General features: G+C 45.2%; 1 pseudogene; it reads left to right on the top strand.

Moving 5' to 3' along the window:
- Window positions 1–390: 390 nt before the first annotated feature.
- Window positions 391–19,039, top strand: part of LOC118378644 (nidogen-1-like) — a 37,201-nt pseudogene continuing 18,552 nt past the window's right edge.

Genomic DNA, 19,039 nt, shown 5'->3' with positions numbered 1-19,039 from the left:
GGGCTGTTAGTCTCTATGTCCTGATGCAGACCCTGTCTGACTATGTGGGCTGTTAGTCTCTCTATGTCCTGATGCAGACCCTGTCTGACTATGTGGGCTGTTAGTCTCTCTATGTCCTGATACAGACCCTGTCTGACTATGTGGGCTGTTAGTCTCTCTATGTCCTGATACAGACCCTGTCTGACTATGTGGGCTGTTAGTCTCTCTATGTCCTGATGCAGACCCTGTCTGACTATGTGGGCTGTTAGTCTCTCTATGTCCTGATACAGACCCTGTCTGACTATGTGGGCTGTTAGTCTCTCTATGTCCTGATACAGACCCTGTCTGACTATGTCAGTCAACCCATGTTGTTGCTGATTATTGACAGTTTGTGTTTGTTCTACATTTCAGATCAACACCAATGGGTTCGTTGCCATGGCAGAGCCCAGTGCTGAGTCCACATACCTTGGTAAGATGCCCGCCGGGTTCGGCATGATCGCGGCCCTGCACGGTGACCTGGATACTGGTGACGGCGTGGGTAGGTGTACTACCGTCAGGATGCCAGCCCAGCCACCCTGCGGCAGGCTGCAGAGCAGATTAACAGGGCTTTTCCAGAGGACGATGAGGTGAGAGAGAGAGAGATGGAACATTTGTTTTACTTTAACCAAGACATTGTACAGCTGGCAATAAGCTGAATTGCGAGTACAATTTACATTGTAAAAATATTTCACTAAAACGCTAAACAAAATGCATACTGTTAGTCTAAGCACTGAATGAATTAAAGTAGCTGTTACTTGTGTTTACTAGGTGGAGCCGGAACACGCGGTGGTACGTCACCTGGGTCGATGTGGCTTCCAGGCAACACCATGACCACAGCAGAGAGACGGACTGGAGAAACAGGTGAGATCAGAATTACCAGTCAATCAATCAATCAATCAAGTTAATGTATTAATGTGGAAAGAGGTTACAAAATGCTTTAGAGTAGCCCGACCTGGACCCCAAAGAGCAGGCAGAAGCAGTGAGTGACATTCTTGTGTCTGAATCTTAACAATGTAACCGTGTTGTAACTCTCTCTTGTAACCTCTCTTTCAACAGAGGAATAGCTTCCAGCTGGTGATAGCATCAGCTGAGACGACCTCCTATGCCATCCTGCTCTACCCCAGGAAGGGGATGCAGTTTGCCTCCACAGCTGTAGGAGGCAGTAGTCAGGCCATGCAGGCGGGCTTCAGTAAAGGGCTGGTCAAGTACCTGGTGTTCAGCACCCGACAGGGACCGTACTACCGCATCACCACCGAGAGGGAGACCTCTGTCAGGGCGCTAGCAGAGTAAGTACTGGTCTTTTTATTTCAAAAATAACAGGGCAGACATATTGAGACCTACAGTGGCTTTCAAAAGTAATCACCCCTCTTGGCATTTTTCCTATTTTGTTGCCTTACAACCTGGAATTAAAATGGATTTTTTGGGGGGGGGTTGTATCATTTGATTTACACAACATGCCTACCACTTTGAAGATGCAAAATATTTTTCATTGTGAAACAAATAAGACAAAAAAAACCCAGAAAACTTAAGTGTACATAACTATCCCCCCACCAATGTCAAGACTTTGTAGAGCCACCTTTGTAGCAATTACAGCTGCAAGTCTCTTGGGGTAATATCTCTATAAGCTTGGCACATCTAACCACTGGGATTTCTGCCCATTCTTCAAGTCAAAACTGATCCAGCTCTTTCCAAGTTGGATGGGTTCCACTGGTGTACAGAAATGTTAAGTCATACCACAGATTCTCAATTGGATTGAGGTCTGACTAGGCCATTCCAAGACATTTAAATGTTTACCCTTAAAGCACTCAAGTGTTGCTTTAGCAGTATGCTTAGGGTCATTGTCCTGCTGGAAGGTGAACCTCCGTCCCAGTCTCAAATCTCTGGAAGACAAACAGGTTTCCCTCAAGAATTTCCCTGTACTTAGTGCCATCCAAAATTCCTCCAATTCTGACCAGTTTCCCAGTCCCTGCCAATGAAAACATCCCCACAGCATGATGCTGCCACCACAATGCTTCACTGTGGGATGGTATTCCCCGGGTGATGAGAGGTGTTGGTTTTGCACCAGACATAGCGTTTTCCTTGACGGACAAAAAGCTACATTTTAGTCTCATCTGACCAGAGTACCTTGTTCTATATATTTGGGTAGTCTCCCACATGCCTTTTGGTGAACACCAAACATGTTTACTTATTTTTCTCTGGCCACTCTTCCATAAAGCCCAGCTCTGTGGAGTGTACGGCTTAAAGTGGTCCCTACGGACAGATACTCCAATCTCCGCTGTGGAGCTTTGCAGCTCCTTCAGGGTTATCATTGGTCTCTTTGTTGCCTCTCTGATTTAATGCCCTCCTTGCCTGGGCCGTAGGTTTTGGTGGGCGGCCCTCTCTTGGCAGGTTTGTTGTGGTGCCATATTCTTTCCATTTTCTTTATAATGGATGTAATGGTGCTTTGTGGGATGTTCAAAGTTTCTGATGGTTGTTTATAACCCAACCCTGATCTGTACGTCTCACAACTTTGTCCCTGACCTGTTTGGAGAGCTCCTTGGTCTTCATGGTGCCGCTTGCTTGGTGGTGCCCCTTGCTTAGTGGTGTTGCAGACTCTGGGGCCTTTCAGAACAGGTGTATATATACTGAGATCGTGTGACAGATCATGTGACACTTAGAATGCACACAGGCAGACTTTATTTAACTAATTATGTGACTTCTGAAGGTAATTGGTTGCACCAGATCTTATTTAGGGGCTTCATAGCAAAGGGGTGAATACATACAGTTAAAGTCGGAAGTTTACATACACCTCAGCCAAATATATTTAAACTCAGTTGTTCACAATTCCTGACATTTAATCCTAGGAAAAATTCCCTGTCTTAGGTCAGTTAAGATCACCACTTTATTTTAAGAATTTGAAAGAATCATTATAGATAGAATTGTTTATTTCAGCTTCTATTTCTTTCATCACAATTCCAAGTGGGTCAGAAGTTTACATACACTGAATTAGTATTTGGTAGCATTGCCTTTTAAATTGTTTAACTTGGGTCAAACGTTTTGGGTAGCCTTCCACAAGCTTCCCACAATAAGTTGGGTGAATTTTGGCCCATTCCTCCTGACAGAGCTGGTGTAACTGAGTCAGGTTTGTAACTCGCACACACCTTTTCAGTTCTGCCCACACATTTTCTATAGGATTGAGGTCAGGGCTTTGTGATGGCCACTCCAATACCTTGACTTTGTTGTTGTCCTTAAGCCATTTCGCTACAACTTTGAAAGTATGCTTGGGGTCATTGTTCATTTGGAAAACCCATTTGCAACCAAGCTTTGTTGCTTCAATATATCCACATACTTTTCCTCCCTCATGATGCCATCTATTTTGTGAAGTGCACCAGTCCCTCCTGCAGCAAAGCACTCCCACAACATGATGCTGCCACCTCCGTGCTTCACGGTTGGGATGGTGTTCTTCAGCTTGCAATCCTCCCCCTTTTTCCTCCAAACGGTCATTATGGCCAAATAGTTATATTTTTGTTTCATCAGACCAGAGGACATTTCTCCAAAAAGTATGATCTTTGTCCCCATGTGCAGTTACAAATTCTGTCTTTTTTATGGCGGTTTTCGAGCAGTGGCTTCTTCCTTGCTGAGTGGCCTTTCAGGTTATGTCGATATAGGACTCGTTTAACTGTGGATATAGATACTTTTGTACCTGTTTCCTCCAGCATCTTCACGAGGTCCTTTGCTGTTGTTCTGGGATTGATTTGCACTTTTCGCACCAACGTACGTTCATCTCTAGGAGACAGAACCTGTTTCCCACCTGAGTGGTGTAACAGCTGTGTGGTCCCATGGTGTTTATACTTGCGTACTATTGTTTCTACAGATGAACGTGGTACCTTCAGGCGTTTGAAAGTTTCTCCCAAGGATGAACCAGACTTGTGGAGGTCTATAATTTTTTTTCTGAGGTCTTGGCCAATTTCTTTTGATTTTCCCATGATGTCAAGCAAAGAGTCACTGAGGTTGAAGGTAGACCTTGAAATACTCCCACATGTACTGCTCCAATCGACTCAAATTGTGTCAATTAGCCTATCAGAAGCTTCTAAAGCATGACACCATTTTCTGGAATTTTCCAAGCTGTTTAAAGGCACAGTCAACTTAGTGTATGTAAACTTCTGACCCACTGGAATTGTGATACAGTGAATTATAAATGAAATAATCTGTCTGTAAACAATTGTTGGAAAAACTACTTGTGTCATGCACAAATTAGATGTCCTAACTGACTTGCCAGCGCACCAGTTTGTGTCAAGAACTGCAACGCTGCTGGGTTTTTCACAGTTTCCCGTGTGTATCAAGAATGGTCCACCACCCAAAGGACATCCAGCCAACTGGATACGACTGTCTGAAATATTGGAGTCAACATGAGCCAGCATGCCCCAACGAATAGAGGCTGCGTGTGCAACTCAATATTAGGAAGGGGTCCTTAAGGTTTTATACACTCAGCATATACAGTATATATATATATATATATATATATATATATATATATATATATATATATATATATATATATATATATACACACATTAAAATACAAAAACACAGTCATGGTAAGTACAAATAAAACATCACATATCACCCAGAAAACATTCCTCCACAAATAGTCAATACTTTAAATCGGCAGAACATCAAGATGAAATGTATTTATCATTTTGTTCCAGCAATACGGTGCTTTAAAACTAAAAGCAGATTTACCGGGTGGAGACCCTAGGACCCCCAAGAGTTAACCAATCCTGTGAACAGGTTAGGAACCCCAAGAGTTAACCAATCCTGTGAACGGGTTAGGAACCCCAAGAGTTAACCAATCCTGTCAATGGGTTAGGAACCCCAAGAGTTAACCAATCCTGTGAACAGGTTAGGAACCCCAAGAGTTAACCAATCCTGTGAACAGGTTAGGAACCCCAAGAGTTAACCAATCCTGTGAACAGGTTAGGAACCCCAAGAGTTAACCAATCCTGTGAACAGGTTAGGAACCCCAAGAGTTAACCAATCCTGTGAACAGGTTAGGAACCCCAAGAGTTAACCAATCCTGTGAACAGGGTAGGAACCCCAAGAGTTAACCAATCCTGTGAACAGGTTAGGAACCCCAAGAGTTAACCAATCCTGTGAACAGGTTAGGAACCCCAGAGTTAACCAATCCTGGCAACTCAGGTGTCTATACCTCAACAGCAAAGTTAGATAAGACGGAAGCTTATGAAGTTGGGCCTTGTAAACAGAAAGGAAGCAATGTAGGGTCTTTAGAGAAGTCCAGCCAACTCTTTGATACAGTATGCAGTGATGAGTACAAAAACGGCTGTAACAAAACAAAGAGCATTATGGTAGATGGCATCCAAAGGTTTGAGAGTTTTCATAATCAACAACAGATTAAAAGGTTGACTGAATAATCTGCTTCCTACTGATTAGAGAAAGTCACCATCTGTTTCTGTAGAAAAAAGCCAACTTTAAATCGTAGCTTCTTAACAAGATCATCTATATGTTTTATAAACATCAACATCAAATCCATATCAATCCAAATGCCTGAGTATTTATATGCAGGAACACGTTCGATCTAATAAGTGAACATGTAGTTCATCTGAAACATTCTAACGAGAGTCTAAAAACAACATGTATTTAGTTTTGCCATTATTTAGCACAAGTTTTAAATCAGCAAGGGATTCCTGCGTAGCTAAATATTTTGACACAACCTGATCAACAGTCAGGGCAATAGCATACATCGTAGTATCATCTGCATATACTAGACAAATATTTAAAAGATTGGACCAATAGTGTCTATGTAAATAGTGAAGAGAACAGGTCCCAACATCGACCCTGTGGTACACCTTTATGTACTTCTCGACATTCAGACTTAACCCCATTAATCACAATGGCCTGAGTTCCGTCACTGAGATGAATCATGAAACATGCATCAGAGCTCAGGCCCATCGAGGACAACTTATTCAATAAAATAGCATTATCAACAGTATCAAAAGCTTTTGACAGGTCCACAAACAAAGCAGCACATTTCATTTTAGTGCCTAAAGCATTGACAAGATCATTAACTACTGGAGTGTTTACTGTAGTAGTGATATGTCCAGGACTAAACCCTGATTGGATGTCCAGGTCTAAACCCTGATTGGATGTCCAGGCCTAAACCCTGATTGCATGTCCAGGCCTAAACCCTGATTGGATGTCCAGGCCTAAACCCCGATTGGATGTCCAGGCCTAAACCCTGATTGGATATCCAGGACTAAACCCTGATTGGATGTCCAGGTCTAAACCCTGATTGGATGTCCAGGCCTAAATCCTGATTGGATATCCAGGACTAAACCCTGATTGGATGTCCAGGCCTAAACCCTGATTGGATGTCCAGGTCTAAACCCTGATTGGATATCCAGTACTAAACCCTGATTGGTTTACATTCAAAATACATTTCTCAGATAAAAAGAGCAAAGTTGTACATTTACCAATGATTCTAGTCTTACCTAGACCAGGAAGCCTTGAAATGGGGGCGATAATGATTACGATCACTACTATCCCCCCTATGGAGAGGCAGCACAAGAGATGGCTTCCATACAATGTTAAATACAAATGGTGGGTTATTGAGCCAACAACTTAGCACAAGGCTCTTGCAGAGTATGTTGTGGTGCCTTGTCACTGAAGAAACTAGGTATACTGGTCCTAGATCTGTTTGTGCTGTCTTTCCAACTCTTGTGGTCCAACCGGGGAACAGTGGGTTAACTGCCTTGTTCAGGGGCAGAACAACAGAGTTTTACCTGGTCAGCTCAGGGATTCAATCTTGCAACTTTCTGGTTACTAATGCATCACTCTAACAACTAGGCTACCTGCTGCCCCACTTTGTTCCACCAATGTCTGTGAGGGAGGTCATGTTTGGTTTCCCACAGAACTACAGAGATAATACTGCAGGATAAGGCCATTCCTTTTGGCAGTTCCTCTCGTGATCACTCCTCCTGCTTTATCCAGGGAGACCAACTCAGGTAAGCGAGGTGTGTGGGTGTACGAGATTGGGACTTCCCCTTACTTCACCAGCGTGGCCCCAGGAGGGTGACAGACCTGCCCCAGAGTCAAGGGTCTCAGAGGAGGCTACCTCAAAGAGGTATCCTGGAGGAGGACAACAAGTGACGTATCCTCCCTACGAACCGGAGGAGGAGGTGTATCGCAAGGAGCAGCCTCACCAGGGACCTCACCACGGGGCCAGTTCACAGTCCACACGGTCCAGTACCAGCCTCAGGTGGTGGTAGTAGATGATGGAGACATCAATGTGGATGGTAGGTTCACATTGTATGGTAGCAAGGGAAAAATAACTTTACTTTGAATTCTAGAAATGTATTTTAAATTCTAGAACTTTCTTTTAAATTCTAGAACTGTGTTTTAAATTCTGAAACTTTTTAAAATGTAGAACGTCTTTATTCTAGATTATAATTATTTTTGAATTCTAAAACTTTGTTTGAAATGCAAGAACACTGCAACCAGGTCCTTTTAATGTTTGATGTGCTAACCTTACCATGACCCGACCAGGTCCTTCTGATGTTTGATGTGCTAACCTTACTGTCGTCTTCTCGTTTTACAGTGTTCTCCTACAACTCTGAGACATGTGCCAACAACAGAAATAAGTGTTCCACCTTCGCCGACTGTAAAGATTACGCCAGCGGTTACTGTTGTCACTGCCGGCCCGGCTACTACGGCAACGGAATACAGTGTGTGTCGGAGGGTAAGTCCCCAATTTTCATAACTCCATAGCTACTTATTTTTCTACTTTTCGAACCAAAACAAAATTTATCACTCAGCAAATGATCAAGTTGAATATCTATCAGGTGTGGCAAACGATCATGATTGTGGCAACTCATTGCTAGCTTGTCAATTAAATGTTAACTAGCCAGTCATTTCAGATAACGTTAGCTAGCTACAAAAATGACAAAGTCGACCTCGGTCTATCAGAAAACCGCGTACACAGAGCGACTCTTCCCAGATATGTTGCTGTTTTGTCTAGGGAAGCCACAGTGGATACGTAACATCTGTGACAATAGACAGTAATCTTCTTCTTCTTCGTTTATCAGGTAAGCCCCAGAGGATGAACGGCAAGGTGAATGGCAGGGTGTACGTGGGCAACTCTCCGTCTCCGTCGAGTTCAACAGCAACGACCTGCACTCGTACGTGGTAGCCAATGACGGGCGAGCATACGTGGCCATCAGCACCATCCCTGCCAGGCTAGGCCCCTCCCTCCAGCCCCTGTCAGCCCTGGGAGCAGTCATCGGATGGGCCTTCGCCCTGGAGCAGCCTGGATACAAGAACGGATTCAGCATCATCGGTGAACCACGTCTACCTTGGCGAATTGTCCTATAATGTTGTGCTCTTGAGTAATAAGGTTTTCAAACCTCTCCTCGAGGGATCCCCAGACATTTCACATTTAACAACGTTGTTGTAACGAACTCACCTGATTCACCAAGGGCTTCATGATTAGTTGACAAGCTGAAGGTCAGACTGTACATTACAATAAGAACTTCCTGGCCTTTTACACAGTGTTCTTACTTGTCATTGTATTTCATATACAGGAAGCCTGGGGTTTCTAGTCTTGACGTGATTCACAGCTGCTGGGTTATGCTGCAGCTGCAATACCACTTAGTCAGGCCAGACACACACACGCACGCACGCACGCACGCACGCACGCACGCACGCACGCACACACACACACACACACACACACACACACACACACACACACACACACACACACACACACACACACCCAGGAAACGGCCAGCTGTCTTCTAGATATCTCCCACCACATTCTCCTCACATTACCTCAGAGCAGAGAGTGTTAGAGACGGAGGACAAGAGGACCAATGTTTAGTCCAGTCCAGGCCAGGCATGTTTGCCTTAACCCTGACCTCTCGCTGTGTGTGTGTGTGTTTGTGTGTGCGTGCGTGTGTCAGAACCCAGGACTCTCTGGAAAACGGTGGCAATTGTTGCTGTTACTGAGTGGACTATGCTGGCAATGTAAATCAATGAAATAAAAATGTCTCCTCTCCAGGTGGTGAGTTTACGTGTCAGGCTGAGGTGACCTTCCTACCAGCCCAGGAGAAGCTGACCATCAAACAGGTGTTCAGTGGGATAGATGAGCATGATCACCTGGTGGTCAGTACCACTCTGGAGGGACGTGTCCCCGAAATCCTCAGAGGATCCACTGTCCAGATAGAACCCTACTCTGAGATCTACCAGTACAGCTCAAACCGTAAGTTATTTAACCTCTAACCCCTAACCCATAACCCCTAACCCCTCCCAGTACAGCTCCAACCGTAAGTTCTTTAACCTCTAACCTCTAACCCCTAACCTCTAACCCCTCCCAGTACAGCTCCAACCGTAAGTTCTTTAACCTCTAACCCATAACCTCTAACCCTAACCCCTCCCAATACAGCTCCAAAAAAGGATTATAAACAGGATTCTAAAGGATTCTAACAGGCTCTAAACATAGAAGTAGATATCTATTCATAGGTTTCACCTCCGTCACTCGGTCCCGTCTGCCATTGTTATGCACGTTCTCAAGCCGTCCTCTTCCGGCGGTGCCATAGTGGTGCCCTACAGTGGTGATGAACTCAGTCATTCTGGACAGAGGCTAACTACTGTTTAGTCTAAATTACACTATAGTGCCTGGAAATACCAGTATATTGATAAAGTAATCAAATATTTAATAGGAAACTACTTTGCCAGCCGTATCATATTGTAAAATAGACTTTAGACAGATGGCAATGTTGTCATTAGCTAGCAAAGTTCGTAAAAAATGACTAGCAATGATAACGTCAGCTAGTTTAAAATCAGAGGGCCTCCCCTTAATTTTAGCTAGCTAGCTAACGTTATACTGCATCTACATTTACATTTACATTTAAGTGATTTAGCAGACGCTCTTATCCAGAGCGACTTACAAATTGGTGCCTTATGACCTTATGACATCCAGTGGATCTAAAGTCAATCTGGTGACATCACCTTAATCTTAGCTAGCTAGCTAACATTATACTGCATCTAAAGTCAATCTGGTGACATCACCTTAATCTTAGCTAGCTAGCTAACATTATACTGCATCTAAAGTCAATCTGGTGACATCACCTTAATCTTAGCTAGCTAGCTAACATTATACTGCATCTAAAGTCAATCTGGTGACATCACCTTAATCTTAGCTAGCTAGCTAACATTATACTGCATCTAAAGTCAATCTGGTGACATCACCTTAATCTTAGCTAGCTAGCTAACATTATACTGCATCTAAAGTCAATCTGGTGACATCACCTTAATCTTAGCTAGCTAGCTAACATTATACTGCATCTAAAGTCAATCTGGTGACATCACCTTAATCTTAGCTAGCTAGCTAACATTATACTGCATCTAAAGTCAATCTGGTGACATCACCTTAATCTTAGCTAGCTAGCTAACATTATACTGCATCTAAAGTCAATCTGGTGACATCACCTTAATCTTAGCTAGCTAGCTAACATTATACTGCATCTAAAGTCAATCTGGTGACATCACCTTAATTTTAGCTAGCTAGCTAACATTATACTGCATCTAAAGTCAATCTGGTGACATCACCTTAATCTTAGCTAGCTAACTAACATTATACTGCATCTAAAGTCAATCTGGTGACATCACACCTTAATCTTAGCTAGCTAGCTAACATTATACTGCATCTAAAGTCAATCTGGTGACATCACCTTAATCTTAGCTAGCTAGCTAACGTTATACTGCATCTAAAGTCAATCTGGTGACATCACACCTTAATCTTAGCTAGCTAGCTAACGTTATACTGCATCTAAAGTCAATCTGGTGACATCACCTTAATCTTAGCTAGCTAGCTAACATTATACTGCATCTAAAGTCAATCTGGTGACATCACACCTTAATCTTAGCTAGCTAGCTAACGTTATACTGCATCTAAAGTCAATCTGGTGACATCACAATTATGACGAAAAGTCTCCTCCTGAATGTCATTGTATTTCCAAGCAGTTTTGATGAAATCTTCATCAGCGCTCATTGACGATGTGTTGAGTAGAATGGCATTAGTCCAAAACTAACGTTCAAAACAATAATGTGAGGAAACATGCAACCCATGAATAGGCTCAGTGCTGTGTTTATGTTACTGTGTCTGTCCCATCAAGGATCATGTTGTGTGTCTCCTGATCTCAGCCTGGTGTCTCTTTCCTCCTGTAGTGATCACGCTCTCCTGATCTCAGCCTGCTGTCTCCCTCCTCCTGTAGTGATCACATCTTCCTCTGAGTCTGGTGTCTCTCCTCCTGTAGTGATCACATCTTCCTCTGAGCCTGGTGTCTCTCTCCTCCTGTAGTGATCACATCTTCCTCTGAGTCTGGTGTCTCTCTCCTCCTGTAGTGATCACATCTTCCTCTGAGCCTGGTGTCTCTCTCCTCCTGTAGTGATCACGTCTTCCTCTGAGCCTGGTATCTCTCTCCTCCTGTAGTGATCATCTTCCTCTGAGCCTGGTGTCTCCCTCCTCCTGTAGTGATCACATCTTCCTCTGAGCCTGGTGTCTCCCTCCTCCTGTAGTGATCACGTCTTCCTCTGAGCCTGGTGTCTCTCTCCTCCTGTAGTGATCACATCTTCCTCTGAGCCTGGTGTCTCCCTCCTCCTGTAGTGATCACAACTTCCTCTGAGCCTGGTGTCTCTCCTCCTGTAGTGATCACGTCTTCCTCTGAGCCTGGTGTCTCTCTGCTCCTGTAGTGATCACATCTTCCTCTGAGCCTGGTGTCTCTCTCCTCCTGTAGTGATCACATCTTCCTCTCAGCCTGGTGTCTCTCTCTCCTGTAGTGATCACGTCTTCCTCTGAGCCTGGTGTCTCTCTCCTCCTGTAGTGATCACATCTTCCTCTGAGCCTGGTGTCTCTCTCCTCCTGTAGTGATCACATCTTCCTCTGAGCCTGGTGTCTCTCTCCTCCTGTAGTGATCACATCTTCCTCTGAGCCTGGTGTCTCTCCTCCTGTAGTGATCACATCTTCCTCTGAGCCTGGTGTCTCCCTCCTCCTGTAGTGATCACATCTTCCTCTGAGCCTGGTGTCTCTCCTCCTGTAGTGATCACGTCTTCCTCTGAGCCTGGTGTCTCTCTCCTCCTGTAGTGATCACATCTTCCTCTGAGCCTGGTGTCTCCCTCCTCCTGTAGTGATCACATCTTCCTCTGAGCCTGGTCTCTCTCTCCTCCTGTAGTGATCACGTCTTCCTCTGAGCCTGGTGTCTCTCTCCTCCTGTAGTGATCACGTCTTCCTCTGAGCCTGGTATCTCTCTCCTCCTGTAGTGATCACATCTTCCTCTGAGCCTGGTGTCTCTTTCCTCCTGTAGTGATCACATCTTCCTCTGAGCCTGGTGTCTCCCTCCTCCTGTAGTGATCACGTCTTCCTCTGAGCCTGGTGTCTCTTTCCTCCTGTAGTGATCACGTCTTCCTCTGAGTCTGGTGTCTCTCTCCTCCTGTAGTGATCACATCTTCCTCTGAGCCTGGTGTCCCTCCTCCTGTAGTGATCACGTCTTCCTCTGAGCCTGGTGTCTCTCTGCTCCTGTAGTGATCACATCTTCCTCTGAGCCTGGTGTCTCTCTCCTCCTGTAGTGATCACGTCTTCCTCTGAGCCTGGTGTCTCTTTCCTCCTGTAGTGATCACATCTTCCTCTGAGCCTGGTGTCTCTCTCCTCCTGTAGTGATCACATCTTCCTCTGGATCTGGTGTCTCTCTCTCCTGTAGTGACCACGTCTTCCTCTGAGCCTGGTGTCTCTTTCCTCCTGTAGTGATCACGTCTTCCTCTGAGCCTGGTGTCTCTCTCCTCCTGTAGTGATCACGTCTTCCTCTGAGCCTGGTGTCTCTCTCCTCCTGTAGTGATCACATCTTCCTCTGAGCCTGGTGTCTCTCTCCTCCTGTAGTGATCACATCTTCCTCTGAGCCTGGTGTCTCTCTCCTCCTGTAGTGATCACATCTTCCTCTGAGCCTGGTGTCTCTCCTCCTGTAGTGATCACATCTTCCTCTGAGCCTGGTGTCTCCCTCCTCCTGTAGTGATCACATCTTCCTCTGAGCCTGGTGTCTCTCCTCCTGTAGTGATCACATCTTCCTCTGAGCCTGGTGTCTCTCTCCTCCTGTAGTGATCACGTCTTCCTCTGAACCTGGTGTCTCTCTCCTCCTGTAGTGATCACATCTTCCTCTGAGCCTGGTGTCTCTCCTCCTGTAGTGATCACGTCTTCCTCTGAACCTGGTGTCTCTCTCCTCCTGTAGTGATCACATCTTCCTCTGAGCCTGGTGTCTCCCTCCTCCTGTAGTGATCACATCTTCCTCTGAGCCTGGTGTCTCCCTCCTCCTGTAGTGACCACGTCTTCCTCTGAGTATGGTGTCTCTCCTCCTGTAGTGATCACATCTTCCTCTGAGCCTGGTGTCTCTCTCCTCCTGTAGTGATCACGTCTTCCTCTACAAGGGACTACACTGTGAGTCTGGATGATGGCTCTGCTGAGACCAGGACTTACCAGTGGAGACAGACCATCACCTTCCAGAGCTGTCCAAATGACGAGGCTGCAAGGGCCGTGCTGCCCACACAGGTACACACTAATCAATCAATCAATCAATCAATCAATCAATCAATCAATCAATCAATCAATCATACGAGTAATCATACTAGTAACCAAATGCATCAATAAACAAATGCAAATGCATGTAACCGAATACATTAATACAGTATGTCTTCTACAGATGCTGAGTGTGGACCAGGTGTTTGTGATGTACGACTCCAACAACGAGCTGATCCGATACGCCATGAGCAACAAAATCGGCGATGTCAACGGTGAGGTCACTTCCGTCTGAGGTTATTGTTGTCTCTCTGATTGGTCTGATTTCCTTCCTTCCTTCTTCCTGTTTAGACTGATGTAAATTCCTCCTCCCTAATTGATACGTCTTTCTGTTGGTCTTCTTTTGTATTATTTGTAGATGGTTCAAGTAGTAGTCGTTTCCTGTTCCTGTTTGAGACAGATCTTCCTAATCGAGAGCCTTCCAATTTTGTCGATGGTCTCTGGTAGTGCCAGTTTTGGAGTAGCAACAATCACCTACAATATAATATGAAACATTGTCTAAATGTGTGATAACCTAGTTCTTAACTACATTGATAATGGGATATTAAACCAGCACTTCCCAAACACGGTCCTAATCATATTTTGCCCTATCACTACACAGCTGATTTAAATAATCAATGTGCCCCATTGGGGTCCCCAGGACCGAGTTTGGGAAACGCTGTATTAAACTGTACTGGCTGTGTTTCTGTCCAGGAGGCCAGCAGGAAGTGGAGAATGCTGTATTTAAACTGTACTGGCTGTGTTTCTGTCCAGGAGGCCAGCAGGAAGTGGAGAATGCTGTATTTAAACTGTACTGGCTGTGTTTCTGTCCAGGAGGCCAGCAGGAAGTGGCGAATGCTGTATTTAAACTGTACTGGCTGTGTTTCTGTCCAGGAGCCCAGCAGGAAGTGGAGAATGCTGTATTTAAACTGTACTGGCTGTGTTTCTGTCCAGGAGGCCAGCAGGAAGTGGCGAATGCTGTATTTAAACTGTACTGGCTGTGTTTCTGTCCAGGAGGCCAGCAGGAAGTGGCGAATGCTGTATTTAAACTGTACTGGCTGTGTTTCTGTCCAGGAGGCCAGCAGGAAGTGGAGAATGCTGTATTTAAACTGTACTGGCTGTGTTTCTGTCCAGGAGGCCAGCAGGAAGTGGAGAATGCTGTATTTAAACTGTACTGGCTGTGTTTCTGTCCAGGAGGCCAGCAGGAAGTGGAGAATGCTGTATTTAAACTGTACTGGCTGTGTTTCTGTCCAGGAGGCCAGCAGGAAGTGGAGAATGCTGTATTTAAACTGTACTGGCTGTGTTTCTGCCCAGGAGGCCAGCAGGAAGTGGAGAATGCTGTATTTAAACTGTACTGGCTGTGTTTCTGTCCAGGAGCCCAGCAGGAAGTGGAGAATGCTGTATTTAAACTGTACTGGCTGTGTTTCTGTCCAGGAGGCCAGCAGGAAGTGGCGAATGCTGTATTTAAACTGTACTGGCTGTGTTTCTGTCCAGGAGGCCAGCAGGAAGTGGCGAATGCTGTATTTAAACTGTACTGGCTGTGTTTCTGTCCAGGAGGCCAGCAGGAAGTGGAGAATGCTGTATTTAAACTGTACTGGCTGTGTTTCTGTCCAGGAGGCCAGCAGGAAGTGGAGAATGCTGTATTTAAACTGTACTGGCTGTGTTTCTGTCAGGAGGCCAGCAGGAAGTGGAGAATGCTGTATTTAAACTGTACTGGCTGTGTTTCTGTCCAGGAGGCCAGCAGGAAGTGGAGAATGCTGTATTTAAACTGTACTGGCTGTGTTTCTGCCCAGGAGGCCAGCAGGAAGTGGAGAATGCTGTATTTAAACTGTACTGGCTGTGTTTCTGTCCAGGAGGCCAGCAGGAAGTGGAGAATGCTGTATTTAAACTGTACTGGCTGTGTTTCTGTCCAGGAGGCCAGCAGGAAGTGGAGAATGCTGTATTTAAACTGTACTGGCTGTGTTCTGTCCAGGAGGCCAGCAGGAAGTGGAGAATGCTGTATTTAAACTGTACTGGCTGTGTTTCTGTCCAGGAGGCCAGCAGGAAGTGGAGAATGCTGTATTTAAACTGTACTGGCTGTGTTTCTGTCCAGGAGGCCAGCAGGAAGTGGAGAATGCTGTATTTAAACTGTACTGGCTGTGTTTCTGTCCAGGAGGCCAGCAGGAAGTGGAGAATGCTGTATTTAAACTGTACTGGCTGTGTTTCTGTCCAGGAGGCCAGCAGGAAGTGGAGAATGCTGTATTTAAACTGTACTGGCTGTGTTTCTGTCCAGGAGGCCAGCAGAAAGAGGAGAATTCCTGTTTCACTGGGAGACACGGCTGCGACACCAACGCTGTCTGTAGACCCGAACAGGGAACACAGTTCACCTGCCAGTGTGCTGCTGGCTTCACTGGAGACGGGCGCTCTTGTTACGGTATGTTATGGAGATGTGACGGAACGGCTGTCTGGAGTACTCATAATACACAGAGAGCTGATCAGAACAATCATATCATTAGTCGTGTTAGGTGTCTAAATGAAGCTCTAGTCAGTATCTTTTGGTGGCTAAATGAAGCTCTAGTCAGTATCTTTTGGTGTCTAAATGAAGCTCTAGTCAGTATCTTTTGGTGTCTAAATGAAGCTCCAGTCAGTATCTTTTGGTGTCTAAATGAAGCTCTAGTCAGTATCTTTTGGTGGCTAAATGAAGCTCTAGTCAGTATCTTTTGGTGTCTAAATGAAGCTCTAGTCAGTATCTTTTGGTGTCTAAATGAAGCTCCAGTCAGTATCTTTTGGTGTCTAAATGAAGCTCTAGTCAGTATCTTTTGGTGTCTAAATGAAGCTCTAGTCAGTATCTTTTGGTGGCTAAATTAAGCTCTAGTCAGTATATTTTGGTGGCTAAATGAAGCTCTAGTCAGTATCTTTTGGTGTCTAAATGAAGCTCTAGTCAGTATCTTTTGGTGGCTAAATGAAGCTCTAGTCAGTATCTTTTGGTGGCTAAATGAAGCTCTAGTCAGTATCTTTTGGTGGCTAAATGAAGCTCTAGTCAGTATCTTTTGGTGGCTAAATGAAGCTCTAGTCAGTATCTTTTGGTGGCTAAATGAAGCTCTAGTCAGTATCTTTTGGTGTCTAAATGAAGCTCTAGTCAGTATCTTTTGGTGTCTAAATGAAGCTCTAGTCAGTATCTTTTGGTGTCTAAATGAAGCTCTAGTCAGTATCTTTTGGTGTCTAAATGAAGCTCTAGTCAGTATCTTTTGGTGGCTAAATGAAGCTCTAGTCAGTATCTTTTGGTGTCTAAATGAAGCTCTAGTCTGTATCTTTTGGTGTCTAAATGAAGCTCTAGTCAGTATTTTGCATACCAAGCAGGAAAGGGAAAAACATCTAATGCTCCATTACATCTTACAGTGTCTTACAGTGTCCTCATTAACACTTACAGGTATGCTGTGCTCTGTACTGTGCTGTATTCTGTACTGTGCTGTACTCTGTACCTGTGCTGTGCTCTGTACTGTGCTGTACTCTGTGCTGTGCTGTACTCTGTACTGTGCTGTACTGTGCTGTGCTCTGTACTGTGCTGTACTCTGTACTGTGCTGTACTCTGTACTGTGCTGTACTCTGTACTGTACTCTGTACTGTGCTGTATTCTGATGTGCTCTGTACTATATTCTGTACTCTGTACTGCGTTGTACTGTGCTGTACTGTACTCTGTACTGTGCTGTATTCTGTACTGTGCTGTATTCTGTACTGTGCTGTACTCTGTACTGTGCTGTATTCTGATGTGCTCTGTACTATATTCTGTACTGCGTTGTACTGTGCTGTACTCTGTACTGTGCTGTACTGTACTCTGATGTGCTCTGTACTATATTCTGTACTGCGTTGTACTGTGGCCCTGGTTGAGAGCCCATCCTGTCAACCAATCCTGTTCCTTCACTGTCTGACTCCCAGACCAAACACTCAATCATAGGTTGATTAGGGGACCATTTCCACCCTACTCCCTAGAGCCCTCCCTTCATATCTTGGGGTTTCAGGGCTCATTTCAGAGTTCACAAACAGTATGATGTACAGGAAGGAGTAGTCCCTTCACAGAGAGGGGGGGGGTTTCTATTTCGGGCTTGGAGTTGGGTTAGGAAATGTTTTTGTCTTTGGAGTTGGGAAAGTCTTGGAACGGGATTGGGAGGCGGGAGGAACAGTTTTAGGATGACAGGAAAGGAAGTGCTCTCGGGCACACAGAGGTTAAAATGAGGACCCTACTCCCCTAGTCCACATAGACAGGAGTTCTTATTTTGTCTTGGGACAGGCTTGGGGAGGGGAGGGGTAGGAACAGTTTTGGGACGAGGGAAAAGGAAGTGCTGCTTAGACACTCTGATTCAGACAGTCCAAAGACAGGATGTCCAGAACACTGGTGTCAGACACAGGAAAGGTGTATCTCTAAACACATTTGTCCTCTGCTGTCCGGAGCACCTAGGAAACCCAGTCTGATTCAGTTACAGTCCATCCAATGAACTACAGTCCCTCTGCTGTCCAGAACACTGATGAACTACAGTCCCTCTGCTGTCAGAACACCAGTGAACTACAGTCCCTCTGCTGTCCAGAACACTAGTGAACTGCAGTCCCTCTGCTGTCAGAACACTAGTGAACTACAGTCCCTCTGCTGTCAGAACACTAGTGAACTACAGTCCCCTCTGCTGTCAGAACACTAGTGAACTACAGTCCCTCTGCTGTCCAGAACACTAGTGAACTACAGTCCCTCTGCTGTCAAGAACACTAGTGAACTACAGTCCCTCTGCTGTCCAGAACACTAGTGAACTACAGTCTGCTGTCCAGAACACTAGTGAACTACAGTCCCTCTGCTGTCCAGAACACTAGTGAACTACAGTCCCTCTGCTGTCAGAACACTAGTGAACTACAGTCCCTCTGCTGTCAGGGTACTGACTAGTCCTCTGAAGACTACAGTCCCTCTGCTGTCCAGAACACTAGTGAACTACAGTCCTCTGCTGTCAGAACACTCAGTGAACCACAGTCCCTCTGCTGTCCAGAACACTAGTGAACTACAGTCCCTCTGCTGTCCAGAACACTGAAGTGAACTACAGTCCCTCTGCTATCCAGAACACTAGTGAACTACAGTCCCTCTGTCAGAACACTGGCTCCAGTCCCTCTGCTGTCAGACACTAGTGAACTACAGTCCCTCTCTGCTGTCCAGAACACTAGTGAACTACCCTCTGCTGTCAGTCCCTCTGCTGTCCAGAACAGAACTAGTGAACTACAGTCCCTCTGTCCAGAACACTAGTGAACTAACTACGTCCCTCTGCTATCCAGAACACTAGTGAACTACAGTCCCTCTGCTGTCCAGAACACTAAGTGAACTACAGTCCCTCTGCTGTCCAGAACACTAGTGAACTACAGTCCCTCTGCTGTCCAGAACACTAGTGAACTACAGTCCCTCTGCTGTCCAGA

Source organism: Oncorhynchus keta, unplaced genomic scaffold (genome assembly GCF_023373465.1).
Source record: "Oncorhynchus keta strain PuntledgeMale-10-30-2019 unplaced genomic scaffold, Oket_V2 Un_contig_29345_pilon_pilon, whole genome shotgun sequence".
Classification (NCBI taxonomy): Eukaryota; Metazoa; Chordata; class Actinopteri; order Salmoniformes; family Salmonidae; genus Oncorhynchus; species Oncorhynchus keta.
The sequence above is the reverse complement of the archived record's forward strand: the minus strand, read 5'-3'. Positions and strand labels throughout refer to the sequence as shown.